Source organism: Nannospalax galili, unplaced genomic scaffold (assembly GCF_000622305.1).
Source record: "Nannospalax galili isolate Female #2095 unplaced genomic scaffold, S.galili_v1.0 scaffold1612, whole genome shotgun sequence".
NCBI classification, from domain to species: Eukaryota; Metazoa; Chordata; class Mammalia; order Rodentia; family Spalacidae; genus Nannospalax; species Nannospalax galili.
In genome coordinates this window covers 68,533-78,756 of record NW_008331155.1, presented here as the reverse complement: position 1 = coordinate 78,756, position 10,224 = coordinate 68,533, and the positions used below count along the sequence as shown (strand labels likewise).

The 10,224-nt window shown below is 40.8% G+C and overlaps 1 non-coding gene across 1 annotated transcript; it reads right to left on the bottom strand.

The window, feature by feature from the left end:
- Positions 1-386: 386 nt before the first annotated feature.
- Positions 387-515, bottom strand: LOC115068512. Its single transcript, XR_003847862.1, has one exon. It is a non-coding gene; the product is annotated as a small nucleolar RNA SNORA61 (small nucleolar RNA).
- Between the last annotated feature and the right edge of the window lie 9,709 nt (positions 516-10,224).

Below are 10,224 nucleotides of genomic sequence, written 5' to 3'. Positions count from 1 at the left end.
CGGGGAAAGTCCCAGATTTCTGACTGTGATTGTACCTAGGCCACTTACAGTCTTAAGATAGATCCTGGAATAAGAAAACTGTATATATTACTTGGAAAAGAGGAGTTTCCAGGATTCAGTAAGCATGTCCATCTCTGTAATGCATTGGGAGCAGGGGAGAACTAGTTACCTGCAAGGAGAAGCACACAAGTCACAAAAGAATGATTCCTTGGAAACATCGTATCAGCATTCCATGTTTTACAACTTGTGGCTTCATCAGTGAAATGTGTTCTTTTTGCTTAGTTGTTTTAGATAAGACCAAGATTAGGTTAATGTTAAATAGAAATAATTACCGCACAGTACTATGTCACCTTTCTTCTTCTTCTTCTTCTATTTTTCTCCTTTTCCCCCCTTTGAATCTAGCCTACATGCTCATACCAGAGTACAAGGCTCTGAGCCAGCTTCAGCAATGCTGTCCCTCTTTTATTACCACGAAGACCAGTGTTGAGGTCCAATGGGAAAGGGAACCAAAGTCTGTTACCTTTCTACTTAAAGATTTGTGCTATCATCTCGTATGTAACAGTGATGTCCTCTCGATGGGCTATGTCATGCTTCCACTTGAGATAATTTCATTGTGTAGCCTACCTTGGCCTTGTACCCATTCTTCCTGGATCAGCCTTCAAATTTCTGTGTAGGATTACATTAATGTATCACAGAGCCTGGCATAAAGTCTGACTAGGGCTTTAGCAAACAGACATTTCAAAATGTGTATTAGTGGGTGACTTTAGTAACCTAGCTCTATTTAATTCCGGTATGGAATTTGGTCATATATCCAAACACATGTTTAAGAGAAAGAGTGATGCAGAAAAGATATGATTTACTCAGGTGTGGCTACAGGCTCCTCGAGGGAGAATTGCAGGTTTTTTTAAGGCGTTATTTAATATAGATTTTTAAACACGGGCATTTAAAAAGGAAATAATAAGACACACAAGTGCGTATAGGGCTCCTTATGGGAGAGCTGCAAGTTTCTTGGCATTAGTCATGCATTCCATTTTTGTGGTTCTCAAATTACATCCCAAAGGGTTACAAAGAACCCCACCACTTTCTCTCTTTTTAATTCATATTTTCACTGAATTTTTGTGCATTTCATACAATAAAACTTAATCATATTTAGACCCCCCCCCATTTGCAACTCTTGTAGCTCACCAACTGAATTTCATACATCTGTTTTATATGTTAAAGCCTATCACATCAGGTTTGTGTAACTAGATGTCCCTCTGAAATTTCATTCGTTGGAGTCTATTCAGTGTATCTAGAGTCATTCCCTTAAAGATCAACTCTCCCTCACCCAGCAGCAATTAGCTACTAATAGTTCCTTGGCTGTTGGGGCCTTCTTCCTATTGCCCCAATTTTGTGCTGTTTTTTTTTTGTTGTTGTTGTTGTTCTAATTGAGTTACATGGGTCTTCTGCTTACTGTCAGTTCACAGTAGTAAGTTCCCAGAGGCCTAGAAGACTCTTTCTTTATGTTCATACAGCAGTCCTGGTTCTTACAATCTTTCCACCCTCTCTTCCCCAATGGTCCCTGAGCCCGGGGTGGCTGAGATTTAATACAGAGTCCTCTCCCGGGTCATCCACTCTGTAGTCCCTTATTCTCTACACTTTGAGTAGTTGTGGCCTCTGTCTTCACCACACCCCCATTTGCATGAGGAAGAGTTTCCTGGTGAGTTGATAGATACATTACTGTTCTTTTCACCCCCTGCTCCTCTATGTTATGTGAGCCTTAGGTGTAGAGATTCCATTATAGATGCGTCACTTAGGGTTGGGAATCATGCATTTATTCTCTGTGTGTGACAAGTTGTGGAACTATGTAATAGTCTCCATCTGTTGCAAAAGGGGTTTCTTTCATGAGTGGTGACTTGCATACTTGTCTGTAAATATAAGAATCAATATTTTGCATAAAATAAGAAATTATGTTTGTCTAGGGATGTGATAGACACAGAGTTTCTTTAGGATCTATGACCTCTCTAGCCATGTGCATGGCACTATGTTTACAGTGCCATAAATAAGTTTCCAGATGTTAACTAGGCTTTAATCCAACTATATCCTCTTGTCCTGAGTGTTTGCTTTATGGAAATTGTCTGCTGAACCTTTCTCAGTGCCATTAATTTTCTTCATTTATTTTGACTTCTGTTATCTTGCTTGTTATTTGTTTGAAAGAATTTCCCTAGATGAAGTGTGGTGAACTCAAGGTTGTGATCCTTCATGATGCTCTTGTTGTAAGCAAGGAGCCACACTCATCGCTCATTCATACAAACTTTTTGCATTTTTTCATTCATCTCGATCAAGATCCTCAGGTAATCTTACTTTCTGCAGAGGTCACCCTATGTTGGGCCTCGTTCCATGATGGCGTGATCAGAAGGCACAGGGCCTGACCCTGGGACTTGGGCCTCTTTGCAGCAAGTCAACTTTATTAAAAAGTTCAGTAGGTTTTTATACAATACAAGGAATTAGTAGCCACGTGGGGTTTGGCAGTTACATACAATGATTTAGAGCACAATTAGATGAGAAACAGGAAATTTTGCTTTTATCTGATGGCAGCTAAGGGCTGTTTGTAAAGCAGGGTGTTTGAACTCTACTCAGGCTTACTAAAGCCTATCTGATAATTCATTGGCCACAATGTTTCCTTTCTTAGGACAAAAAGCTTAGTAGATTTTCAGGTTTTAGCCCAGGCATAAAGTTTTAATCTGGCGTATTCTTTCTGCTAGTGAGCTGAAAGTTACTTGTTCAGATCAAGGAGGTGGTCTAATGGCTGTTGACCAAGATGCTTTCCCTCAGAGCAAGAAGCTTAAACTTTTAACCTAGCCACTTTTCTCCTTCTGGTCCTGCAGTGTTCTGCAAGATGGGAATTTGACAACACTGTATTCAGTGTCCCTCTGTTCAGCAGAGATTGTAAGTTTCAGGTCCATCTCACCCTAGGGCATGCCATCCTAGTTTCTTACCACTTTTGTATGTTTTGTACGTTTTGATGAATGACACTCCAATGCTTGTGAAGATCACAAAGAAATGCCCCATCATTAATGAAACTTGGCTGTCCTTTTGAGTAACCTTAGCTGTATTAATAATCCCTTTAATTTCCACCTAAATTTCTGCTTGCTCAAACTTGTCCTGCCAATGTTTAAAAATAATTTTTATTATTATGTTTATTTTATTCTGTAACTGTACTGCCTGCATATATGTAAGTGCACTGGTGTTGTGAAATGCCCAGGGAAGTCAGAAGAGGATGTCAGATCCCCTGGAACTGATGTTAGACCACCATGTGGGTGATGGGATTCGAATCTGCGTCCTCTGCAAGAGCAGTCAGTGCTCTTAACGGCTGAGCCATCTCCCAGACCCCCAATTTTCTTTTAAGATAAGAACATCGGTACTCACAGTTCATATAGGATCCATCTCATATAGGATTCTGAGGAGTCTCTGAACCCAACATGTCATCAGAATGTTGTGTGCACCTATTTGACCCGTGACAGCAGTGATGTGTCACAGTCAAACCTTTGATTTCCAGAACAAGATGTGTTTTCTCTGCTTTCATGTCCATCTTAGATCAATGTTCAGATCTTCCTGTCTTTGGTTTCTGTCACATAAGCCTTCATGGTGGTCTCTAATGTACCTGATTTCCTGGAGATAAACAAGTGAGCTTGCTCTTTAGAGGGTTACATGGGACTGCTGGTGCCAAAGTAGTTAGCACCTTCTCAACACGTGTGTTGCTGTTTTCAGTGTTTCTTTTTAGTCTCAGAGAACAGTTTAATATAATTAGGAACAGAGTCCTCCAGGCCTCTCTAGAACTTGCTCGTTTGAACTTACAGTAACGATGTACATGTATATTGTAGCACTATTCACAACAACCAAGACAATGAACCTGACTGGGATTCAATCAACAAGAGAACTGATAAAAAGAACGTGTCACACATGTACAATGGAATTTTATTCAGCCATAAAACACAAAATCATGACATTTGTTAGAAAACCAATGCAACTGGAAATCATCATACTAAAGGAAATTAGCCAGATTTAGAAAGGCAAATACTGCATTTATTTTCTCATTTGTAGATCTTTGATTTAACACGTATACACCAATCCGTATATGTATATGGCCGTATGTGAATAAAAACATGGCAGGAGGACTGGAGAACACAAGGCTACTATTTTCATATATGAGAGACTGGGAGAAAAGGGAGCTTAACAGAAACTAATACAGACAAATATGTGACATGCTTGAAAGGATCCATCTATGAAGCCCAGCACAACTTAGGGTGAATAGGCCAATGAAGAATAATTAGTCATTGCTATTGTTTAATAATTAAGTAAATATTTAAGATGAGAGAGAGAATAATCTTTTGGGAAAAAGAGAAAATGGTTTTGTGATGAAGTAACAGGAAATAGTAGTGAGGAGAATACAAAGAATGCAGACCAGAAAAGACTAAACTCTCAATGCTTCCTTGATACAGAGGATGAAATCCCTCTTTCCCCAGGCTTTTCATTTCAAAGTTGTATTAGTTACATTTCTGTTGATGAGATAAAACACTATGACCAAGGCAGCTATTAGAAAGGAGGAGTTCATTTGGCTTACAGTTCCAGAGGTATAAACATTACTGGAAATATCTGCTCTTCTCAATGTTAGAAGAGAAACCACACATCTGACTGGTCCCCACTGCTGCTGCTTTGCCATGGGTAAGTTCAGTTGTGTCATGATTCTGCAGTTAGAGCAAAATGTAAATATATGGAATGCCTTTCTGTACCATATATTTTGTACTAATACTGATATTAATATTCACAAGGTCATAAAGACACAGATACATACATACACGCTACTACAAACTGCTATTTGCTCCTCTCATCCCTGGGAGCTTATTCTAAAGTCACCCTTTATATGTTAATACATCCAGCTTCTGAAAAGCTTTACTAGGAGAAGACATGTCTTGTAATAAAATGACCCTGTGTTGTAAAGTAGGTTGAAAGAGACACAGCTGTTTAAAGGCACATATCCTCCCCTCAGGAGCAGCCCTGGCAAAAAGACTCCCTTTTACCCTTATAGTTTTAAACAGAGAAATATTCAGTTAGGTAAATACGCCAAATCACAGACTATATATGGCTATATATTCTACTTCCATCTCGACTGTGAATATATTTTCTTGGTCTTTTAAACCGATCTGTAAGTACCATGGTGATTTCTCCTCTTTTTGATGGTTCCCACACCTAAGTGTCCCAGGGATTCATACAGGGATATGTGGGGTATCATATCCAAGATCATGACACACTGGTGTCCTCTGTCCCCAGGTGCCTGCTGCAGGTGCACCTGCTGCAGTCATCACATATCTGGCTCCTTACCTGCTTTCTCATTGTTACTGCATCACAAATGCATACTTCTGGAGATGCATTCAAATACCTCGGGGGAAGAGAGTGGAGTTAATAGGAACATTGATAAAAATAAGGTGTACCTTACAAGTCATTCATGAATACTCAGCATTTCCAGAGATACAAAGAGAACTAGTGCTTCCAGCAGATGAGGTCTTTGACAACTGAAGACAAGACTGTGTAGTATACAGGAGTGACTGTGAGGGGCCTTCAGTGTGACCTGACAAACCTGTCTGCATGTGCTGAATTTCCTCAGGGAGCACACTGGGCTCACCAGTTCCACGTAGAAGAACGGTAACTGGTGAGAGGAACTAGAGAGTGAGGGAGTTCTGTCAGCCTGAGGTCCTTTCTAACTGATCACAAACACATGCTTCCATGCTTTCTTTCACTTAAAAAAGTTAAACTACATATAGTGTCTTGTGTGTGCTTTCACAATCACTGTAGATTCATGAGTGCAATTGCCATGTTGTGTCTGGAAGACAGTGCTCACTTTTATTCATCCACCACCTCTGGCTCTTATCTCTTTCCATCAGTCCTTTTCAATGTTCCTTGAGTATTTGAAGGAGGGAGTTGTTATAGATATCCTATTCATAGCTGAGTACCTAAAGTCTCCTGCTCTCTGCAAGTTGACCAGATAAAGGCCACTGTGTCTGCAGGTACAAGACCTGTCAGACCTGAGTAAGGAGAAGTCCTGGCATGGAGATTGGAGCTGGGAACAAAGCTCTAGCTGTAGCTGGGTTACTACTGGCAACAGATAGTTTCCTGGAGTGGGAGAGCCACTTAGCCATTTTTCTTTAAGTGTGTGACACAGGATATGTGAACCACATACCATGAGATGGATCAAAAGCCAAGAGCCTGTGGAGAACACAATTGGGCTCGACTGGACTTAAAAATGGAGTAGACAAAATGAGGGTTATGTGGTGGAGAGAATCTCAGAAAAGCTTAAGTAATGGTGTGAATAGGATCAAAATACATTGTACGAAATTCTCAAAGAATTGATAAAAATATTAATAAAAGTTGATATAATGTGTAAAATACAATTATGACCATTTTAACAAATGGTATTTTGTTTCTCTTTCACTTTCTTTCACCCCGACACATTGCTCCTCTGAACCTGACTCATAGCCTCCCATGAAGTTTTTTCTTTTCCTCCTTCATGTCCCATGTGTTCTCTGGCCCACTTTTTACTCCTTGAAGCCCCCAAATTACTCATTCCTCCAAAAAGAGTGAGCCTATGGAGAGTAAGCCAGCCAGGGCTAGCCGAGGAGCACCCTGGGAAGAGGGGTGGAGCCATCGCCATATGGAGAGCAAGCAGACAGAGAGTTACCACGGCCATGTTGGAACTCCAGGAGGAATCAGGGAAGGGCGGGGTGTCCCATGCAGCTGGGCTTGAATGGCACAGGAATTATGAGAAGCCATTTCTTTGTCAGTCATTCCCTCCTAAATGTCATCTAAACTATGCAAAATTCAAGTTGGTGCCTATGTCATCTATTAGCCATGGGGCCTCAGAGCATGTGGGCGTGAGTCCTGCAAGAAGGAAGGAAAAAGGGAAAAATTTGATGAAACAATCCTCATCACCTATTTTTCCCTGTATGTGTCTTCTTCCTAGAGTTTTTCTTTATCCACATTTGCATTCACATGTAAACATAAATATATAAAATATATACATATAAACATACTTACATGTATATGTAATAGGCTGGATCCCTATTTGAGGGAACATATTTGAGGGAAACCACGTTGCTGTCTTTCTGAGGTTGGGTCACTTTTCTTAATATTTCCAGATTCATCCATTTTCCTTAAAGTTATATGATTTTATTTTTTCTTTTTTAATATTTTACTTGTTAATTTTGTTTTATGTGTATGGGTGTATTGCCTGCCTGTAAGTGTCCCCGCGTTCTACAATTCAACAGAGGTCAGAAGTGGGTGTTAAATTCCCCCGGAACTGGAGCTACAAAAGGTTGTTAGCTGCAATGTGTTTGCTGGGAATGGAAACCAGGTACTCTGCAGGAGGAGCCAGTGTTCTTAAACTCTAAGTCTTCTTTCCAGATTTCATTTTTCTTTAAAGATGATTAAAAAACTTTGGGCATTGGTACCATATTTTTATTATCCATTTATTTGCTTTTCATATTTATTTCATATTTCAAATGAAATTCAGAAGTAGAACAGATACTAATTACAAATCTCTGAGAGAAGAGAGTAAGTAGCTGGAATTAAGGAGTGTTTAAAATTCTACTTCAACGTGAATAAATCCATCTCATACTTTATGATCAGGATGAGGGAGTATTTCATGCTGGAATTCCTATTTGTGTCTTGGAATATCAGTCCTTGATAATTCATCCTTGGTGGTGAGAACATGAAGTTATCCTGCTGGGTGATTTCATGGGATCTCTTCCACACACTTAGCATACCACCATGTAGTAGGTCAATGGAGGGAGGGGAAGATGAGAGGTTAGACAGATAGACATCAGTGTGGCCAGGCACTTCAATGTGCTTGTTCTGTGAAGTTGATGTGCAGAACTGAGACACTATAGAATTTACAATCTAGAGTTCTACTGAACAGAATGTGTTATTTTTTTTGTGTGTATTTCAGATATTCTCTGTCTTTTTCTCTCTTTCTCATTTCTCTCTCAGCTTAGGAGCTTATGACACAGGCTTCAATCTATGGTGGCATCTGAATCCTGGATTCTTCTTTCAGGACTTCCTTGCTTGGCAGAAACAATCTCACTGTCCAGCATAATTTTGAGAAAGCGATGCAGACTAAACATATGTGGGAGGTTCTGGGAAAACTTACGCAAAGGGACTACCCTGTGGAATATTAGAACCTTTCTGTAGTTCCCAAAGCTCTCTTCAGATCACATGACTCCTGTGAAAACCCAGAGGACCCTGCCCCCTCTTCTGTGCAGAAAAATAGTTGGCCAGGCTTATTGGACAAACACATGTCCATCACTATCCCTGAATCTTATCTTTTGTGGAATCTAGAGAATTAGAAAGAAGAGTCGATCCCACAATGGACACCTCTTTTACAGGTGAGGCACAGCATCATCCAGAGAGTTAGAGATACAACCACAAAGAGGGCCTGGCTAGAGATACTACACACAGTGCCCTTGGTGATTTAACCTGCCGGGTCCCTACCTATACATTAGCATCTGCTTGTGCACTTGGAAAAAGTAGTTGGTAAGTATCCATGGATTTGCCCTCAGTCCTGATTTGACATCTAGGACTGTGAGCTGCTGACATGTGGGCCTAATATGATATGCCCCACCTGGTGAATTTTGCAATATTAACTACAGTTATGAGACTCAGTGAGGTTCATGTAGGATTGACATTCCACAGGGTCACCCAGGCCTTTATCAGTGGACGTGTTGGATTTCCAATTCCTGGAGGAACAGGGGTGACCACCCTGGGCACTGTTTGCCTGGCTTCCTCTGTGGTTCTCATGAAAAAGCAAGTTATAATATAGACTGAGCTCCAGATGGGCTACTACCAAATGCAAGACACTGGACTAAGTTAATGTAGGATCCATGCCTACAAAAGTAGCCTCAGTGTGTGTGTGTGTGTGTGTGTGTGTGTGTGTGTGTGTTATTTGAAAGATTGGTGGTCAGCAGATTAGTGTCATGTCTGCTTGTTCATGTGTCCTCTGGTGTGACTTGTAATAGAAGACTCATAAAGGAGGAAAGAGTTTTTGGTGAGGTCACTGGATACTCTGGGTACACAATGATAATTGTATCAGAACATATGACACAAGTCGGGTAAGGTGCTCCCTGGAGTGTCCTACAGTCCTTTCCTGTGAACTCCATGCATGGAGGTTGGTGTTAGTAAGAGTGATTCATTATTTCAGGACAAGGTTTCAGAAGGTTATGATCCCTCTTAAGATGATCACTGAATATAGGGTGGAGCCCCTTCCAACTGGTTTGCAGATTTGTGAGCAAATATCCTGGCTCAGGCAGGTTCTCTGTGCCCTATAGGTTAGGCTGTAAGTACCACCGTGCTTCCACCAGAACAACTTAAGGCCAATAGGAGAAATGGGTGAGGATGGAGTTTCTTCTCAACTCTAGAGTCCTCCTTAGAAATCTATAATTTACATTAAGGAATTTGCAGGGCTCCTTATGGTTGAACAATGTCCTACTTGGTCATGAGTCTTTAACTAACATAAAATTTCAAAGAGCACCAGATCACAGGGTTTCTGTTACATCAGGATATCTCAATCACACAAGGAAAGGGAACAGGAATCCATTCATTAGCTCACAAGAAACTACATGCTAGGAGAGACTGTGCTCCCGTGATCCAGATGCCCTGCCCCTAGTTACAGTAACATTGCCCTACCTGGATGTGACACAGATAGGGGGTGATTCAGTTGGGAGGTGTATGGAGCTGAGGATCATCATCCATACAAAGGGATGAGGAATTGTGGATAAGTACAATCCTGGCAAACTGAAAAATTCTGTTCTGTGTTGTTGAGTATACAAAAGAAACTTTCAGAAAAAATTCTGGTCAAGACTGGATACTCCATTCACGCTGCTTGAGGGCCCACATATACTCTTCTTAGCTGGTCAGACTCTCTCCATGTTGTGCCAACATGAGCCTAGCACCCCACCATGCTCTCCCCCATGAGAACTCTGGACTAGCCTGCCAGAATCCAGACACTGAATTCCTATAATCTCAAATTTGACCTAGACACATTCACCCTGCGTTAGAATTCTTTACTAGCAAACTGGGAACCATCCTGTCCTACCAATAAAAACAGAAACCAAACTTCAGAAACTGAAGAACAGACCATCTAACTATCCATACCTGATCTGAATGCAGCCAAGTTGCATCAACAATATAGACTCA